At 35.0% G+C, this 21,897-nt stretch overlaps 1 protein-coding gene across 2 annotated transcripts in view; it reads right to left on the bottom strand.

The window, feature by feature from the left end:
• Bmap-A (apterous A) overlaps positions 1-21,897 on the bottom strand; it is a 133,935-nt gene that overhangs the window by 55,219 nt on the left and 56,819 nt on the right. The gene's annotated exons all lie outside the window — the stretch shown is intronic.

Below are 21,897 nucleotides of genomic sequence, written 5' to 3'. Positions count from 1 at the left end.
ATATAAGTTCTAAGGTTTCTCAGTATAGTTACAACGGCTACCCCAACCTTCAAACCGAAACGCGTCACTGCTTCACGGCAGAAATAGGCATGGTGGTGGTACCTACCCGTGCGGACTCACAAGAGGTCCTACCACCAGTAAATAAATGTTTTTGTGCATCGCTTCTATCTAATATCTCAAGTCAACGGTTTTAGCTGTACGTTTTGTATAGCGCAGCCACTCTCTCACGTTTCGTGTCATTAAAAATACGAAGACGATGACATTGAATGATAAAACTTCATATTTAAAAAAAAAAGCAAAAAAAAGAAGAAACAAATAGAAATTATCCAAACAAAAAATAACGACACAGAAAAGTCTTGAGACGCAGCAATAATAAGATACTAATAAGACAGAGCTGGATTCGCAATTCTGTCGCCTCAATTGTTTTCTTTTTTTTAATTCATCTTTTATTTGTCTGTTATAAAAGTATTTAGAGTAGCTCTCAACTTATTCGATACTTTAGTATTTTCTTCGGTTTTCGTGATTGGTACACATAGTTAAAACCACTTAAACAGCTTAAATCTGTTTTTTCGAAGTTATACTTCTTTAGGCGCGTTATAAAAAAATTATGAGAGTGAAATTTTACGATGCGCGCGCACCGTGACACTAAATTAACAGAGTGAAGTTGCCCACTAAATCGCTCATTACAATACGACCGACGTTACTTGTCGAGTCTGAATATAGCCGCAGGTGAACTTTCCGAACCGTACCGAGAATTACCGAATTTATATGTCAAGAAAAGGGATGTCCAATATGCGTGTTTGAGGATGTTGTTTAATCGATTTTTTTTCAAATTGATTAAAATTTAAATTTTAAAAAAAGAAATAAATTTAATAAAAATAAAGTATAACTTCTTACGCGCGTACATAAGTACACGCACCCTTTTTTTTTAAATTGTCATTATGTATTATTTCAGCTTTTTCGAATAACATACAGTTTTCTCGGATACAGACAACTAAGATGCTACTTGATAGTATAGGTAGGTATATGCTGGTGGTCGTAATGTGAATAACATTGTTAAGCACCCTGAGAGGCTGAAACCAATCCATTATACGTATGTTTCATCATCGACCGTATATCGTATACCAATTAGATCAGCGTGAGTGTCTCTATTCAAATCCAATTGATACTCCAGACAATACTCAAATGTCGGACGTGGTTACGTGGGTTTTTTTTTTAAATGAATTCGTCCATTTTCTGCACATTCTGACAATAAGCTGATGGTAAGTTTTTTTATTGCTTAGATCAACGAGCTCACAGCCCACCTGGTGTTAAGCGATTACTGGAGCCCATAGACATCTACAACGTAAATGCGCCACCTACCTTGAGATATAAGTTCTAACATCTCTAGTATAGTTACAACGGCTGCCCCACCCTTCAAACCGAAACGCGTAACTGCTTCACGGCAGAAATAGGCAGGGTGGTGGTACCTACTCATGCGGACTCACAAGAGGTCCTACCACCAGTAAAGCCAAGTGGTCGCCCTTTTCGGGGACGTCGGTCAACCTCACTGGTTATAGCCTCTGGTATAGTTTATTATAGCAACTGTTTTTATATATTGTAAACTAAAGACTGCCGAATCCTTCGAACAGGAAAATATAATCGTTTTGCAGACAAAAAAAATATGGGATTACCCTGCGAGCCCACAACATGTAAACGCTCAATAGAAGTTTCTCGAAAAATTCCCGAAGTTTCCCGAAAAAAATGCTGAACAAAATCGCTATTCGTCAGCGAATTCGCTACAAAACAATCAAGTTCATTTAAAACACGGAGACATCTCGATAGACACTAAACATGTCTAAAAGAAGATACAAATATATACTTTATGATTTTCCTAAGGTATTCGGGTCGGTGACCTGGCCTTTGTAAATATAATATTATATCAATAGTGCTAACGTCGCGTGGCCGGAGCGGTAAATTGCGCTAATTTACTTGAATTATTTAAAAAAATATAAATGCATTAGAGTAGAACATATTTCAAATTTATATTTTACTAGTAGTATTGTATTACAATTTTTTTTTTTGAATGTATTACTTAAAATAAAAAGCCGAATCCATTTTTAAATCTTATTTACGAAAACCCATTATAAATTTTATGTTAATAAAAAGGAAACGACGAATTTTAGTTCTTTCTTTTTTTTTGCATACTTTATGAGTAAAATTTCACTTCTCACAAAAAAACTGTTCCTCGCGTTTACCAGTGTACAACAAAAATGCAAAATTTTACGGGAAATGAACTGTAATATGCTACAAACAAAAAACCGTCTGAGCTTCTGGTCGTCGTGGCCTAACGGATAAGACGTCCGGTGCATTCGTGTTGAAGCGATGCACCGGTGTTCGAATCCCGCAGGCGGGTACCAATTTTTCTAATGAAATACGTACTCAACAAATGTTCACGATTGACTTCCACGGTGAAGGAATAACATCGTGTAATAAAAATGAAACCCGCAAAATTATAATTTGCGTAATTACTGGTGGTAGGACCTCTTGTGAGTCCGCACGGGTAGGTACCACCGCCCCGCCTATTTCTGCCGTGAAGCAGTAATGCGTTTCGGTTTGAAGGGTGGGGCAGCCGTTGTGACTATACTGAGACCTTAGAACTATATCTCAAGGTGTGTGGCGCATTTACGTTGTAGATGTCTATGGGCTCCAGTAACCACCAGTAACCACTTAACATCAGGTGGGCTGTGAGCTCGTCCACACAGCTAAGCAATAAAAAAAAAAAAAAAAAAAAAAAAGAGCTAATTATATTATAAAGCTGAGCCGCGGCCTTTTTATCTCCACTGTCAGTTTAATTAATATATTGTAATATTGTTTAGATAGAATTAGAAATTAGTGTCATATTAATTGAAAAGTTATTTGTATTGTGCAGTAAATAAATGTAATTATTATTATATTACCTAACCGCACAAATCCATTGTAAAAGAGTTAAAAAAAACTAAACTCTAATTCAAACATTCAAGTTGAGGAAAATAAACGTCATCCATAAGACCAGCGAGGCTACAGAATGTCCACCGATTTTAGTATGGTAATTAAAAGCCAACCGGTAAAGTTTCGAGATCTGAGATTGCCGGTTCGACTCCCGAGCGAGACGTCTCCGTGTGGTCCTGTTTCCACGACCCGGCTTTATCGTGATCGAGAGCTGAGTAAAAAAAATTTTTGAGAAATCGATTCTGCTGAATGACATTAGTTAGTAATCTCCAACTGAACGACTTTTCAGAAACTGCGAAAATAATCTCCACCAATTCCACAAGTATTCATAGCGCATGTAGTATTGGACAAACAAAATATGCGATCATCCATCGTATTCATATTAACGAGTATAAACTGAAACAGAAGTATATTGGCGAATTGAAAGCATTTTTATCTAAAAAGAATTTATTTTGTTCGCTCGTTTGACGAAAAAAAACGCAAAAAAACTTTAGCTGAACTCCCATTTGCGTGGACGAGATGCCGGGGATGCTTGTATTGTTATAAAATTGCTTCTAGACAAAAGCTTGCGAGCTCGCTTTGTTTTTAGCGTTGTTACTTTATACCCGTTTACTTTAATTAAAGCAACTTTAAGATAATTCACTGTTCGGCATCAAATCTATAATGCGAATGTATTGTAATCATCCTTTAAGTCGGCTCGTTTAGGTAATAGTAAAATACGATTTTAAGTTTAAACATCGAGTGGCGATGGATTAAGATTGTAATTTTACAAAAAAATATATTATCCTCAGAATAAATGAAAGAGACAAGTATTCCGTAACACGTAATTAAATTACGGATAGAAAAACACTGAATTACAGAGATTTTTTAAATCATAGACTATAATAAAAATAAATAGAAAATAAACAGAACTTCCGCCTACTATCTATCCGTTGACGGTTCAAACAATCGGAACAGAAATCCCTTGTCCCGTGGTGTAATAAGACCTCAATTAGTTAGTTTAACTGAACCAGTTCAGGTAATCGAAGGAACCAGATGTGATAACTGTATGAAAGACAGACAACAAGATAAATAAACGGACAAAACGATTTAGACGTGCTAATAGTACATATAATAGTGAGAAATATTATCTTGTCTGTTTGTGTGTATCGCATTTTTATCTCCGCAATAGCGGGCCAGGTTTGGAAGCAAATTAAACATTAACTATTGGGATAATTATATATTGCCCACTGAGTTTCTCGCCGGATCTTGTCAGTGGGTCGCGTTTCCGATCCGATGGTAGATTCTGCGAAGCACTGCTCTTGCTAGAGCCAGTGTTAGCAACACTCCCGGTTTGAGCCCCGTGAGCTCACCAACACCTCAAGGAGAAGCTGAAATAGCGTCTCAAGGCTATCAGAATAGGTAGGTTTTTTTTTTTTATTTAGGCTAAAAAGCGTGGATTCGACTTTTGAGTCTCGCTGTCTATAGTAATGCAAAGAAATACGTTTCGTGATTCTTTTGTTGACAATCAAATATGAACATTTAAAAGTGGAACATGTTAAATTTGATTATTTGTCTTATGAATGTGATAAGCATATACAACGCGATGTACCTACAGATGCAACGCGTAAGAGAAGTTGTCGCTTAACAACTATTTCACCGCGTCTCTCTCTGTGCACGCGAAGCTAAAACCGCCGGACTAGTTCATTAGTGATTCAAGTTGTTAGAAAATTTGTTGGTAGCCCGTCTGTGCTGGCACGTGTACTTTCGTCATGAGCTGCAAGCGATTTTAATAGATATTAAATTGTCTTATTTTAATGTTACTAGTGTAGTGGTTGTCAACTATTATGTCGACTTTATCGTGCCGCAAAATTTTACACAGTGTATTTACTATAGGTAATTAAAAAACTTTTATACTTAAATTATTTTTTGTATGTTGTACAATTTTGTAATCGTCATAGTTTACCGCTACAAAAAAAGTTTGAGATGCACTACTGACAATTCAAAACGTTCATTCTTTTTATGTACGACTATATACATTTTTCTTATGTTTGTTTATTGACATTTTAACTTGTGAATATGTGAAAGCAGTAACTTTTTAAATTTATTCTTAATTAATAATAATAAGTTCTTCAACTAAGCTAAGTATAAAAAATCGATTGCAATTGTTAACAAAAAAAAGCAATTTTTTCTTGGCTATTTATATAAGTATATTTATACATTAAGCACTTGGTGGTAATCTGTACCATGCGGTCTATGCCACCCATGATCGAACACAGTGGAAGAACGTCACATGTGGTCGCGATCCTCAGCAGTGAGGGAACGATAAAGAAGAAGAATAAGTACATTACAACTGAAGTCCGTGGATAGGAAAATAAGACGATGCAAACTTAACAGAGTAAGGGAATCAACATAATTATCTACCAATAAAAACATAATTGTAGCAACAATCAACATAGTACAAGAACAACATATAGTATGTGCATTCCTGACGGACAACGACCGTTGAGAGTACATCCGGTATTCAAAGTCCGTTAAAATCGAGTTCAAATAATTTTCTATAAAGAGAATTCCACTGCACCGCATTCCGGATGTACCTATGAGCATCGACCGCAGAAATATGCAACTGAAACATATTGTTTTGTTGATCTAGAAAGTGAATGATTTTTCTCGTATTTTCAAAAATAAATCAATGATTTTTATAACCATTTTTCTTTATGTCCGTATTTATACTGTGCTGTTCCTTCAATGCGTTAAAATAATGTGAATCGGTAGTTGATTCAAGATATTTCTACGTTTATAAATAACTAGCTTTTGCCCGCGACTTCGTCCGCCTGGAATAGTTAGTTTGGCATAAGGCTAAATTGTAACCGCCCGTCATTTACGTAGAATATCATCTTTATAAAAACACCTTCACAAATTATAATGATTTACTTTAGAACAAATTTGGTTAACATAAAAAAGGTAATAGTGAGCCAACTTTAACATATAAACATGTGCTGTCGCAAACTTTTTTTAGATCTTTTAAAGGGGAACAATTCTCTCATACATTATTTTCGCGAAACTTTAATCGTTTCCGCAGCGCACGCAGTGTAAGTTCTCAAAAGGGATTAAAACCCTGATTTTGAAACATTATTTATTGGTGCTCCGCTTGTATTGGTCTTAGCGTGATGTTATATAGCCTATATCATTCCTCGATAAATAGGCTATCTAACACTGAAAGATTTTTTCAAATCGGACCAGTAGTTCCTGACATTAGCACTTTCAAACAAACAAACTCTTCAGCTTTATAATATTAGTATAGATTTTATAATAAAAATATGATTGATACTATACTATACGATACTGTTGATACTATAATAAAAATAAAATATCACTACTAATTGTTATAAATTGAAATCGAAAGTAGCAAGTATTAAACGATAATCAAATTCATTCTAATCGTTAGGTTTTTTTTAATTATAAAATCGAACTGCTAACTAAAAGGAAGCGGTTTTGTTTTGTTTATTGATTTTATTTCGCATTAGACATATTGATACATCTTAGCTAGTTGGAAAGAAGTTCCTTAACGGCACTAAATGTTTTAATCTGATTCATTGATAGTAATCGTCACGTAACCTCAAACCGTTTTAATCATTATAACCATTATGCCCCATTATAACTTCTTCCACTATACGTTCTAAATTATATATCTAATAAAAACTTATTTATAAAAATACAAGTGTTATTTTGCTTTATGCTTCTTAATCCAGTCATCAGGTGTTAGTGTTGCATAAATTACGAGTAAATGAAGAGCTATTTAAACATCGCGATCGTAGACTTAATTTTATGATATATGATATTCAAATAAATATTAATTACATATTAAATTTTATAAACTCCGACAATTCGAACAGTCTATATCAAGTAATCAATAAGTCATTAAGTTTGTAAATTCAAATATATAAGTATAAATAATAATCTAATCTATATATTAATACGTGAAGCAAAAACTTTGTATCCCTTTTTACGAAAATTGTGCGGACGGAGGAGTATGAAATTTTCTACACTTATAGAGAATGTAGAGAAGAAGTGCACAATGCTAATATTTTTATAAACTAATGCATGAAAGATACATTAAATCAATAAAGAAAACATTACACACACTACATACCATGTATTTGACGCACACACGCATGCATACTATTTATTGTCAAACTTTTGTTCTTGACGTCTGTTGTCAAATTGAGAATAGATTAAATATTGTTTGTCTTTGTTAATATTTTTTATAGTGTAGTCTTGACGAAATTTGTGATTATAGAAGTATAAAATACAATCATAATAGTGTACAAACTTACAATTCCAATTAATTATAGTCGAATTTCGACTACTGCGGGACCTCTAGTTATATCTAATAAATGAATAAAAATTATTATTATTTAATATTAAATGCTATAAGGCAATCACAATTATATATATAAAAAAAATCGATAACAATTCCGATCAAAACAGTCCTAGAATGTGAGTAATTTAATTTAAAAAAAAACTTTTTTAACTATATTTTATGTTCTGATTTTAATTTTTTTATTTTGTGTGTTCGATGACTTAACAATTATTAAAATTCCGTTCGGAAATTGAATTATTTAAATTTCAATGGAAACTATTAACGAAATACATACATATTTTTTTATTATATGTGAAAATATTTTTTTTGGATCGAATTAAACAATACTGTTAAGAAATTACTTAAAGTATTTTAAAATAACTTTTTTTTTGCTTAATGTATGCACTGGCTGTGGAAATGAAGCCCTAGACAAGAAGCGTCTTGTGGGCGCCGGTCACGAGCGATCCTATCGGCAGTCCGGCTCTGTTCAGTACAATTGACTCCAAGCTCGTGGACGTATGGTAAATATATGTACATATATATTTAAATTATATATCTACACAGCTTTCCGTACACAGTGCAATTGTTTTAGTCCAATAGAAACAATATAGTCTGTCTTCTCATTATTAATAGGCTGTAGCTATGACAAAACCAAATGCTTACCACAAAGTAGGTACCACCACCCTGCCTATTTCTTCACGGCAGACATAGGCAGAGTTTTTTTTTTACTACTTATATAGGTGGACGAGCTCATAGCCCACCTGATGTTAAGTGATTACTGGAGCCCATAGACATCTATAATGTAAATGCGCCACCTACCTTGAGATATAAGTTCTAAGGTCTCAGTATAGTTACAACGGCTGCCCCACCCTTCAAACCAAAACGCATTATTGCTTCACGGCGAAAATACGCAGGGTGGTGGTACCTACCCCTACGGAATCACAAGACGTCCTACCACCAGTAAAACATGTCAATATCATGTCAATATTGTGCTAACTATCACCTTATTCTTCTTTAATAACTTTACTCGACTTTTACGTTTCATTTCACACAGAACGAATAATATAGTAACAGTTGTGGCAGGTAACCATCATAGCACACAAGATATTTGACATATGCCCGTATCTCGCTTACGACATATTCAAGATAAGCTTGCATATATACAAGTTCCGAACAACAACATTCGGACCGTCGGTCTACCGAGTAATATCACCCGCTCGGTGGAAGATCTTCCCTATGTCGTAATCCCCACACAGTAAATAGTATGGCAGTTTCTTTGACTTGGTCCTTGACCACGAAAACCGTAAAGTAACGAAGACGTTAGAAGTAATATTATGATGACGATAAAAAACGCGAGATAGTAAACGTAAAAGTAGTTTTTATATGAAGATTAAAAAACAAGCCGTTATAGATGAAATTGTTTTTTTTTTAATACCGGTTTTTATATAATTCTCCGGTGATATTACATGTTTCTGATGAGCCAATGTCGGTAGCGAGGAATCACGTTTTTTTTTTTATAATACTATGCTGGCGGACGCCCAGTAATGGTTTTATAATTTATTTACGACTATTGGCTAATAGACTTTTAAGCCTATAATTGTTTTAGCATACCTCAGTCAAGTGGTTATTTTCATTAAAATGGCGGGAATTTACTAGAATTGCCTTTAACGCAGAACTCTAAGAAGCTACGTCCTGTCATTTTCGTTTCTTCACTACTCTATTTCTCCGCTTACATTTGAAGAAACATAAAATTGGCAAAAATAAAAAGAAAAGCACATGACCATCACATTATGCACGCTCCCACAAAAATGAAACAGCGTTGCGACAAATTTTATTACTAAAATTCCGCCATACGATCTCCGTCAACCCGATTTTATCACATCACAAACAAGCTACAGTAACGTGCAACACTAAATACTAAAACACCTTCAACGGCCGTCTAGTGTAGTGGTAAGTGATATGGTCACTACACTACACAAGGGGGTCGCGGGTTCGAATCCCGCCAAGGGAAGATATTTGTATGATAAATATAAATGTCTTTTCCAGGGTTATGGATGTATATTAAATATTAAATATATGTATGTGTATAATAAAAATCTTACATTTATATCCGTTATCCGTTAATATGGTACCTGTAACACAAGTTCTTTACGAACTTATCACGGGATCACTTAACGTGGCGTGATTGTTAGTAAATATTTATTATTTATTTATTTATGAGTTCAATTAGTTGTAAATATATCACAGCTGACTCTCTTTTTAAATTAAAAGCTTAATTCGGCTGTGGGTTCTGGTGTTGCTAGACCACAACGACAAATCACCACTAAGGCGAAACTAGTGTCTGCTTCAGTTAATAAACTAAGGAATATTAGATACGCACACGGTTCTAACTAATCGTAACTATACTTGAGACGTTAGAACTTATATCTCAAGGTGGGTGGCGCATTTACGTTGTCGATGATTACACGTGGATGTCTATGGACTATCTAAAAATAAAAAAATAAACGGTTACTTGAACTAAATAAATAAGTCAATTAAAACATCCGAGAGTCGTTTCGCTAATAAGCCTAGATTAAAACAATTTCGAATTCAATTTGCACACGTATAATCAGAGCAGTCCTCTGTTATCCACACCGGAACAACAGTAACTTATCAGCTAGATCTGAACGTTTCGCACCGCGTACTTCGCGATCTTGTAACCGTTACTAAGCATTTTGTTTTGCAAACACGACACGGAAATCTTAGCTAGTTAGGTTTACCCTGTTCGAAAACGGGCCAGAATCTGATTTAGATTGGGTTTTTTTTTTTCAAATCGCGCAACAGATTACCGAAACGCTCGCCCAGAGAATCTTGTATTACCCCTCGAGGTTACTAAAATAGGTAAGAATAAAAAAATATAATACAAGAGTTAGATTTTCGATGAAGTTGAATTTAAATTTTTTACGTATTCTGAAATAAATAAAAAGAAGACTATAAATTTCTAGTAAAGTGTAAATCTTATACCTTAATCTGAATCTCCAATGATTTTCATAAAATTTTGTATACAGGGGATTTCGGGGGCGATAAATCGATCTAGCTACGATTTATTTTCAGAAAATGTTGTTTTATTCGTTTTTTCAATAATCAACTCTTCCCGACATCTATTGGCGAATAATAATACAATTTTTCTTAATTGAGGACAACTAACCGCTTTAAAGACACAACAAGATGGCGTTATCAAAAAAAAACCGTTTCATCTAGTATCATCTAGTAAACATTAGTACGCCGAAACGAAAACATGCCGAGACGGTCAAAATCTGCGTCCTCCTTCAACTTTGCTATTTCTGTATAAAAATTAACTAAACGCGTAGGTATACAACTAACTCGCTTATCCCTTCATTATAATTCCCCTATGAAATAATTAATTTCATAATATTTCCGATAAGATAGGTTGAACACGTCGCCGCGCCGTGCCGTGCCTTCGTAGCAATGAATGGGTCACTGCTAATTAAATGATTGATTGGTTTGCGTTTAAAACCAAACAAAATACGTAAATTTCATTTTACACGCGAAGCTGTATTACGATGCCGTAAGATTTTCTCTAACGTTTGGTCTATGGCGCAAAACGCGATGCGACATTCACACAGTGGACCTGGTCACTTATTGCTGGTTATTTATGGTGTAAAAAAGCGGAGTAGCTTCCGGCCCACCTGGTGCTGTGGTTACCAGAATCCATAGACATAGCAACTTTGAGAAATCGAGTCAAGGTTCAATTGAATAAGGTATACCCCGAAACGCATTGCTGCTTCGCGCTGGACTTAGGCGGGATAGTGATACCTACTCGGGTGAACTTGCAATATGGTCTATCAACAGTAAATGCCTCTTGGGGATTGCAGTACACTAGTACAATTGTCAGCGCCGCCATTCTTCGTTCTTAATCTCCTTTTACGACAACTACGAAAAGAGATCGGGTGGTTGTTCTATTTTAGGCCAAAGGCCGGCTACACTAAAAACTTAAAACTCAAGCAACTATTCCTTAATAATACGCCTAATGTGGTGTTCAAGCATTAATTTTGGACACGGACAACATTTAAACTCAGTAGAACCTCGAATCCTCATTACAATTTTATAGTAATGTTACTTTTTATCTGAATATCCCAAAACAACGTAATTGTAGATTCAAAATTAACTATCTTTGCAGTAATTGACCTTCACGACCGCTAAAAACCGTATAAAAAGTATTAAGCGAATACGAATGAACACAAAAATAAAACTCGAAACATTTAATTTCGTAAATATGAAACCAAACAAAGTATGAAAAAAAATTGTGATAAAATATCAAAGGTTCACAAAAAGCTTTCACTAACGAGGTTCGAATTATGACTGCGGGGGAATCTGTGAAATTTCGTCTGCACGTGTCGTTGTCACACTCGATTTTATTTAAATGAGCACGAGCGAGAGATCTTGCACTGTTTGTGGAATCGCCCTGCTTCACCTTCGGACGTTGTTAGATCGCCGCGTAGGAAACGAGCCGATTCTCCACGGAACCGCCGACAATAGGCGGCAGGCTTTACTCGGCCGTAATACGTCAAGGACTGTGAACTTAACACGCTTATTCGACCGGATTAACGACCGGCATGAGGGCGCTGAATGTCAAATATATAAAACAAGAAACCACAAATACTGTGAGAAAAATGTGAAAATAGTATATTCTGTTTAAAATAAACTGCAATGGAAATGGGAATGATTTCGGGAAACAGACTTTCCTGAAAAAAGCTTTAATTACTAATTGTACTATTACTACATATTAAAAATGCGTACGAAATTAAACCAAATAAAATAAACAAGAAATGATGTCACTCGTTTGTATTTAATAATAATTGACTAAGAAGCACATAAATAAACCTACGGGGTGAAATGTAAAGCTGTATAGGCGCGTGTAACGTTTATGGGACAGGTGAAGAACGGGTATTTCAATGTCTAAAGGTTGCAACTTGTGGTTAATTACAAAAACCTTTGCTCCAATGTTGGTCCATTTATATTGGTGTGTGTTTGCGCGCAGCATTTGTGTGTTCCAATGGTTCCAAATAAATTTATAAGCTTGGCTTTCGAACACTCGTCAAAATAAGTTCTGATGCCCGGCCGAAGCTTCGATTGCGCTGGAATAACGATTATCCTATCATCCAACCAAATGGAATCCAATAGTCTATGGTAAAACCATGCCAAATTCTGGTAAAATAATAATCTTACTTGTTAGGGACTGGCTCTGTTAATATTTGCATTGAAACACCGAATTGTATCGGCTATGAATGAACAAGAGAATAAGACCCATTAGGTAAAAAATACTTAAATCTAACACCACAATAGATTGATTGCGAAAAACAAAAGAAAACAAAGAACACTGCAAAGACACAGTTTTCTTTTCCTAAAAGAACACAGTCACGAGAACTTTTTTGACAGCAATCAAAACTGTCAAAGACGTTGAAAGATTCAATGACACGTCATTTTGATTGATAAGGCGTCACCGGTAGATGGCGCTTCCATTAATTAACAACCCGCGTTTGAGGTTAAGCCGGAGTGGCTACGGTTACGGATGCAAATCGCTCGCGACCGCGTCCAATGAATTTTTAGACTTGGAAACCGAAATAGAACGATTTGTTTGCTTTATTTATGTCCGTTACCATATTTTAGGTTTCAAATTATAACGCTTCGAGCAACTGTTGTTAATAAACTAATGTTTTTGATGAAAATAAATATGTGGAATTCCTGACTGAACTAGCTTACAATACAAGTCCCAAGTCCTTTTCGCTACATAAATATCTTAGAGTTGCTGACGGATACTAGAGGAGGACAAAAAAAGGAAATTACCATTAAAATTTCAAAGTTGCTGCAAAACACCACATAAAACACCGTGGGTATAATAAAAAGATTCAATTGCATCTACTCAACGCAGTTCTAAAAGCAGTTAGATGTAGCTGCGTACGCTATAGAATAATTTTCGGGAGAAAGATATAATTGGGCTGAGCTAGGTCTCAGCCATCTAGTATTACCAATACCACTCTCTTATTATCCACCATTTTTGATGTAGCTATTCTCATTTCCTACCCTCATTTCCTGAACACGTACGAAGGAATAAGTATCGTTAGTGCTGTCTATTCCTGCCGCGAATTAGCTTTCGACTTTGAAGGGTAAATTAGGTGTTATTCCAAAGTAATTAAGAATTCCATGTCTCAGATCTTTAAATAGAGTTACTTGATAGAGTTACTTGTTGTGGTGTTCCAGCGAGACTAGCACTCGGTGAACTTTAAGACTGATATTAAGCTCGTCATTAAAGAAAGTCACAAAAGAATCCTTTATATTACGTATTATAATATAATATAAACTTATTAAATGTTCAAGTGGATATACACTAGGACACAATTGCATCGCGGTACCGTAAGTTTCGTGTAGTCGGTGTGGTGGAGCTCGATGGGGTTTAGTAGCCCTTCTCTCCTTCTTCCTCTCAGGAGGCGCCGGAGTCCGACATAACCCGGTCCGTTACCCCCCTCGACCGGGTATCCATAAATGGATCCCCAGTGTTAAAAAAAAAAAAAAAGGACACAATTGAAGAACAATCACTATCAATACAATAAATTGTAAAATATCTATATAATTTAAAAACAAAAAGCCGTTTGCCACATGTTTTCTGTGAACTTAAAGTCGCATATCGTTTGTGAGCGACGAGAGATTAATCGCTATGATCATTATTTTTGACGTTCGAGATCCAAATTAGAAGGTAACCGTATCCCGAATGTGAACATAAATTCTCTAAAATATGATTTAATGTTTTGTTTCGTTCCGTATTGTCGTTAAAGAAGTCGTTATTAGGCTATTTTATTACATGAATACAGAACGCATTCACTTTGATATGACTTCGACTTCAGCTAGTATTTCAAAAAGCGTACCTACGCGTGGTATTAAGTATTGGTGAAAGCAATTAAATTGGTTCTTTTTTCGATAACATCGTCATACCAAACATATATAGACTTTTGGAGAAAAAAAGGATGATTTTTACCCGAGCCAATGAAGTTGCTTGGTTAGAACGACAGTCCGAATACTGTTATACCTTGAAAATATCTTTAGTGTGATTCAGACATCTGTCAACTATCATCTGTTTTCGGTACATAGCTATCGCAACCGACTCTATTCAAATATTTAGAAGTAAGACTTTGAATGTACAGAAATAAGTGACGGTATAGGTGGCAGCATTTTCTTGTTTATTCTCTAAGGAGTACCACGGAGGTACCAAGGAGGTAACCACTTAACATCAGGTAAGTTGTGAGTTCGTCCTTTGTTCTTGTTCTATCAGAACAATAAAAAAATATTATTTCAGATAAATAATTGTTTTCTATTTATTTATCTTCACCCAGCTTTCAAATATTTTTAGCAAAAACATTTATTGGAAAAGAAAAAACTCTTTTTTGTGTAAAAATTTTTGGAATAAAATTCTTTAAAATTACACTTTAATTTTATTTCACTTAGAAAAGTCTTCCCTCTCTTTCGTTACTTCCAGACAAATAAAGTGTCTTTGTCGATCAGTTCACGTTACAAATAGTTTAATTTCGAACACGAAATATTCATTAAGAGAAGTTTCAAAAGTAAACTTCCGACCTTTTGAACCTCGCACCGAGATTAAAATTATTCACATACGACGGTGCACTTAAACAATTTTAGCGTTGACAAGCGGGCTACGTGACAGTTTTCGATAATTTCTGGACATCCGATAGAAGTGCCGGCGCAACTTAGATACTATTGATCGTTCCATCATACCGTGTGAATTGATATGTATTTTTGTATTGTCATTTCACACTTTACGAACGTACTCAATATAGTTCAGTATTTTATCTTTTTTTAGGCAGCAAACGTTTTTTTATTATAATTGTGGCTTTGTCAAAATTTCTCACAGCCATAGATAGACAAGTTTTAATTTATTCCTTATCAAATATGTAAATACAATAGAATAAAATCCAAGGTTAAAATTTACCTAGATGCTTTAGAATTAAAAAACTTCATTCAACTTCAAGTAAATACATTTATTTATTGTAGTATTTACTAAAGACTTAAGAAATAATAGTCACGTGCGAGACTAAAAAAAAACTATAAAACGTTCATTAAATTACCTGTCTGAGTGCATAAATGGATGTACAGTTAAATTGCGATGCAGTTTACACGGTGTTGATAGTGTAATTGTAGTGGATACGTCCATGTTCAACCAGAGTCGGAACTAGACTAACTTAAAAATGGAATTAAAGGACAAAATGGCGAATTAACAAATTTAATAACTTTCGTCTGGTCATGGATTTATTTAACTTTTTTATTATTCATATAAATACTTGAATACATAGCTACTTGAACAATGAATACACTTCTTTTTAGTTCGGATACTCCTGAAAATTTTCAGCCCACTCATATATATTTTCAAAATTAACATTTACAAGTTTGATAAATTCACACTCTTTGGTTGTTAATTGAAACTTTAAAAATATTAAAAATTTTAATTTAATTAAAATATCTTACTCGTGTTTCGAATGATAATAAAATTAAGATATGCTTTTGTTTATCTAGAAGTACAAAAGTTTTTCCCATGTCATTTCCGTCTGAATACAAACCTGTCATTGATTACAGCGGCCATACACAGAGATTGTGATTCTTGTTCTTCGCAAATTAATTAATATGGTTTGTTTACATAACACATTATTTATTTCTACTTTTATTCATTAATTACAACATTAATTGATAACTGTTCGTATTCATTGGGATTTATTACTTTCATTGTAAAATACAATTTTAGTAATAATTCATTTTAATTGATTTTAATTGCGAACTCCACTCGTTAATACAAATACAATGCAATACATTTGTTTCTTTACTCTAAAATAATTGTATAAAGATTTTATTTTCATATTTTAACAGTCATTATACCAAAAGCAGTTTCAAATCTAGACTAAGATATTCATAAACAAAGCGCAACAAATTATAGTTTACACAGTGAATTGAGCCTGTAAATGCGAAAAAAAAACAACGTGGATTCTTAAATTAATCCCGGGCATTTCAACAAAGAACAGCTAGGCGAGATATTTCGTCACCACAAGCGACGTCACGTATTTAAAAAATGAAATAAAAAAAATCTAACAACATATTTACGGTGCACGTTAATATTCAACGAGATAGGCATTGTACATTTTTATGAGTGTTTAAAGATGGACAGTGGGTGCGCGATTCTAATCTAATAGCCGTACGTGTGACGATAATGTTCGAGGATTTGCACAGGCGACCTGCCACACTCAGAGACGATCAGATCTCAGCCCACTTTGGTACGTGGCAAGGAGCTGTTATGACTAAAAGTTTTCTTTTGGACTCGAATACAGTGCCCATCAAACGTAATGGACACTTATTGCGACACCGAACAGATCTACGTACGTTTTACTGGTGGTAGGACCTCTTGTGAGTCCGCGCGGGTAGGTACCACTGCCCTGCCTACTTCTGCTGTAAAGCAGTAATGCGTTTCGGTTTGAAGGGCGGGGCAGCCGTTGTAACTATACTGAGATCTTAGAACGTATATCTCAAGGTGAGTGGCGCATTTACGTTGTCTATGGGCCCCAGTAGCCACTTAACACCAGATGAGCTGTGAGCTTATCCACCCATAAAAAAAAGCCATCAACTTCCGTAAAAATAGTTCGCTATAATAAAAGAAAAGAGCAAAGAAAATCCATAGAATCATGTGTGCAGATAATTAAAATCCCACAAGTGAATGTCGTCCAATCTCTTTTCTAAAACCATGACCTTCGTGACCTCGGTTTGTCGAAACATTTTATATTCTTGGCAAGCGATATGCAAAATATTTCTAAAAGAAATATATTATTTCATAGTGATTTAAACAAATGGCAGTTAACATTTTTCTTATATTTAGCGCGTCCTCACATTTCTTAAGACCAAATTTGTAGTCGCAAACAGATATGTACATATTTGCGCGTATCGCTACCTTATTTAACGAAAGACAATTTTAAAGAAAACGGTCAACACATGCCCGGTTTTTTTATTTTTTTATTGCTTAGATGGGTGGACGAGCTCACAGCCCACCTGATGTTAAGTGGTTACTGGAGCCCATAGACATCTACAACGTAAATGCGCCACCCACCTCGAGATATAAGTTCTACGGTCTCGGTATAGTTACAACGGCTACCCCACCCTTCGAACCGAAACGCATCACTGCTTCACGGCGGAAAGAGGCGGGGTGGTGGTACCTACCCGTGCGGACTTCCAAGAGGTCCTACCACCAGTGAAAAATTAGTTCTGTCCTGTTCTTATTTGTAAACAATTTCTTTTTATCATCCTGATTAGCGAAACGTGTTTATGTGCCATATTAATAAGTATCATATATGTACTAATTCAATACGACGCTAAGCCTTTACTGATATAAAAAAAAAGCTTTTATTGAGTTCGTATTTAAAATTAGAATTATATTTTGACTTTATAATAATGTACAAAGTTCTGTTCGTAAAACTGCTTTCGAACATTTCTTTTAGTACCCTTCGAGTAGGTTATTTTCACACATTATTTAAATAATATATGTAGATCTTGATTAGTTTAGGTTATTCTGTAAAAACATTTGCCACATAGCGTTTTTTGTTAGCATTCCATTTAACGACATTATGTGAGATTTTGAATGTTTCCGATATTAACATTTATTGTGAATAATGACAATGTAGCAAAGTTTAGTATAGTTCTTATAAAGTGGTAAATCTCCTACTGGGCTACAAACAAAAGGTCGTATCACGACCCCGCGTGTTTCTGTTGTGAGACCAGTATGTGTTCCGGTTCGAAGGGTTGGGAAGTATTTTTTTCCCAGCACTGCAGAATTTTATCTGAGATCTTAAGATGAATATTGGTCGTATTGGCTTATACATAGAAGGAACACGTCTACGTTTTCTATTGTTATTACATAGATAGATCCACGAGCTCGCTCGTCTGAAAAGGTTACCGAAAGTCAAAGACAGCCCGCCAATTCAGAAACCTATATCTTTGTATGTTTTATTTCTTACTTCAAAACAATGCCGGAAATAATATAATTACAAAATAATTTAAATGAAAATTATTCATTAAGGCTACTATTATCAATAGTAATATTTTAAAAGTGTGTTTCTTATTCGTTAAAAAACAGTGAACGACTTAGGATGAAATTTCACGCAAATAATAGTTAGAAAACTTTTTATCTCGATAGTTACTTGATAGTGTGTTGGCTGGCTTATGATTTTACGTACCAACGGATGCACAAATTGACTGGCAGCTTATGGGCCAAAGATCGAAACAGTAAGCAACTCTTTACTTCAGCAAGATGGAACATATCTAAATCTTTTTGGATTTAAAATTTTAAGCAATTGAAACTGCGGTGTGCAACTAGCTTAATAACAAATAAAACTGGTGGCCACACTAACTGGCTCTTCTCTTTAGAACTTGTTCCTTTGTTCCGATGTATCGGAAGACGAATAGAAGACCAGAGCAAGAATAAAGAACGAAAACGGATAGCCCAACTTTTTAATACATATTTGCCTGAATTAAAATCGGTGTCGTGTTGGAGTCACAAATGACCTAATAAGAGATGATCCCCACATATAAGAACTGACAACACACTAAGTAACCGTGTGACGTGGTAGAGTTGTATAGCGTACTGTGAGAAGATTTGTTAGCAACATCCGGCTTCTAAAAAAACAATCATGCGGTTCACCCCCCAAAATTATGAAGACCTCCTATAGCACCAACCCGCTGAGTTTCTCGCGGCTTTTTCCAAAGCTGCGATACGAATCTAGTGGTAGCCGCATTCGCGAAGCAGCTGCATTTTAGCTGTTAGACTTATCTCCGTGGCGTTCGGATGGTTGTTAGTATACCAACCTCCTTTAAGGTCACGAAAAAAATAAAAATTAAGGTAGACGCTCCAACCTTTTGTCTCTAAGTGATCGGTGTCATTCACTTTATTGTGTTTACGAGCTCTGGTGGTCGCCTACTATCTGCAGCAATAAAACACTATATATTTTGAAACTTGACTTACACGAAACACGGAAACTTCTGGACCCGTTTTTACCATAATCACATTCAAGAACAGTTAACAATATCATACATTCCTGGAGATAACACGGAGAGTGTGTACTCGATGGCACTTTTTTTTATTACGCTTTTATGATCACTCAAAGTAAACATATTAAAAGGACTGTTTATATTCGTGTTAATTGAAATCCATCTCGGCTGTTTTAAGTTTTATGTTAATTTATCGATTGGTTTTTAATCCAGCGATGACGTAACGGTGCGACTTTGCGAGCTTGGAATGCAAGACTTTATTTTCATTCTTACACAAATAAAAGGTTTGGCGCAGATGTCTACTGAAAGTACAAGGCATTTACAACTCCAAGAAAAGGTTAAAATGACAATTTAGTTATTAAATCATTAACGGTTTAGCTTAGAGTAAATACTGAAAGTGCGTTCTATATATGCATATACATACAGGCACACATATTAGTAGGCATTGGCAACATATTATTATGTAATACATCCATGAAACGGAGACTATTCTGATAATAAAATTAATTAAATTCCATATTATTAAAATGAAATAAAAAAAATTGAAACATAGAGTTTATTAGATGGCCGTCGTAAAATTGGAGATTTGTCATTTCGTTTTTACAATATCTATTAATATTTATCTTAATGTGTTTTTTTTTATTTGCGTATGTCGAGCCTACCGTTCTACATTTTATGGCTGACTGTTTGATGATATTGAGAAATTCTGTGAGAATTTTATACCCCGTATAAGACTAGAACGTAAAAACCATTTTGTAAGAGCTGCTAGTAGTGGCCTCGTTGATGTCACAGCGAGTCTGCGTATACTGGTTAATGATAATTATAATTTTAAGAGTTGACTAATGGATTCGGGTTTTGTTTTATGTGATTGAAGATGGGCTGTAAATCAAAGAGTGATATTAAAAACGGCTACCTTAAAACTCTTCATATTGAACGGGTCAATGAATTTTGTTCACACATCATGACCAGAATCTTGAAGGTTATAATTTAATTCTGTTCTATTCAATATTAGCCAAAAAAAAAACAACTTTTTATTGCGTCAAATAGACACTAGCTTAAGCTTACCTGATGGTAAGTGTGTGTCTGAATTATAAAACGGCTGCTACGCTGCCCTTCAATTCAATACGTCCGATTGGTTTAGAACAGAAACAGGTAGGCTAGTATTAGCCGCTAGAACCTACAACACAAGGGAAGATATACAAAAAGAAAAATTTATAAAAAATCACTAACTGTACAAGGAATAATAATTACATCGCTCACAATATATTCCTTACAAAATTACCCGACAATAGACCGAAAAATCTTCAAAAAAACACACATCAAGGAAGTAAGAAAGTATCTGGATCCGGCAATCGTATCGTGTTACATCGAATCGGTAACAAATTGCGATATCGTAACGTGGGGTCACGCCCAGCGGGGGGCAGAGCGTTCTGTTTGCAAATAAACAGCCGGCAGTACCCCCGGGGTATACAATGCCCGGTCCGGAGTTACACAACCAGAGCCCGACAGTTGCAGCCGGTTGCACAATGACAAGCAGCGGGTCGCCGCGACACAGAGCGCGCTGGTGACGTTCTCACGTGAAGCAAACGACGCGTCTAGGGGAATCGTACGCAAGGCTCAATGTTTACACAGATTATTATTGATTTTTTTTTATTATTATTATTATTTATTTATATTTATTTAAAATCTTATCAATTACATAATATATTTTTTAAAAGATATTAAATATACAATTTTTAAAAAAAAACTATATAAAAATAGATTGCCGCTGATGGCGGTGTCTACGACACAAGCCACCAGTGGTTAGGACTCCAGAGTGAGAAACCTCCTCACAATGCGTGCAGTATCGAGGATCACTGCTTTCTGTATTAGGCCCTTAACCCAGCTGGATAACGAAAGTTTCTTAAGGTGTTGATCGAAACTTTTCACTATCAAACCGTGTACCGACACAACTATTGGTTATTATTATTATTATTATTATCCATAAATCGATGCCTCCAATGAACACTACGCTAACTCCAAATTCGTAGGTTTACAAGAGGAGCGTTTAATCGAAAAAAGTTGATAAAATCTTTATTATTGCAGATATATTTATGGCTTTTTCTTGTGTAACTAGCTGATTTACACTTGCTTCGAACCCCATTAATAATGTATTGTAATACTTTTAAAATAGTGAAGCGAATTGCGTGAAAAACGAAAATTTAAAAATTTTGAGTTAGAGTAGTATTCATTGGAGGCATCGAATTTAAAAATAATATGTTCCTTTAAAAAGTTAATGAACAAGCTGTTGTCATATTTTTTTTAAGCTGCGCGTGTTTATGTTTCGCTCGTTCCACAAAACATTCGAAACAGTAGTTGACCACATTTTTCAAGGGATTTTCTATGTTTGCGTGCTACACAGTTGTTAGGTCGTCACGAACTAACATCATGTCTCACGCCTTCAATTCGAAATAACAACGGATATTAATTACGTTTTATGAGTTATGTAAAATATC

This window comes from Bombyx mandarina, chromosome 01 (genome assembly GCF_030267445.1).
Source record: "Bombyx mandarina strain Sakado chromosome 01, ASM3026744v2".
NCBI classification, from domain to species: Eukaryota; Metazoa; Arthropoda; class Insecta; order Lepidoptera; family Bombycidae; genus Bombyx; species Bombyx mandarina.
The sequence above is the reverse complement of the archived record's forward strand: the minus strand, read 5'-3'. Positions and strand labels throughout refer to the sequence as shown.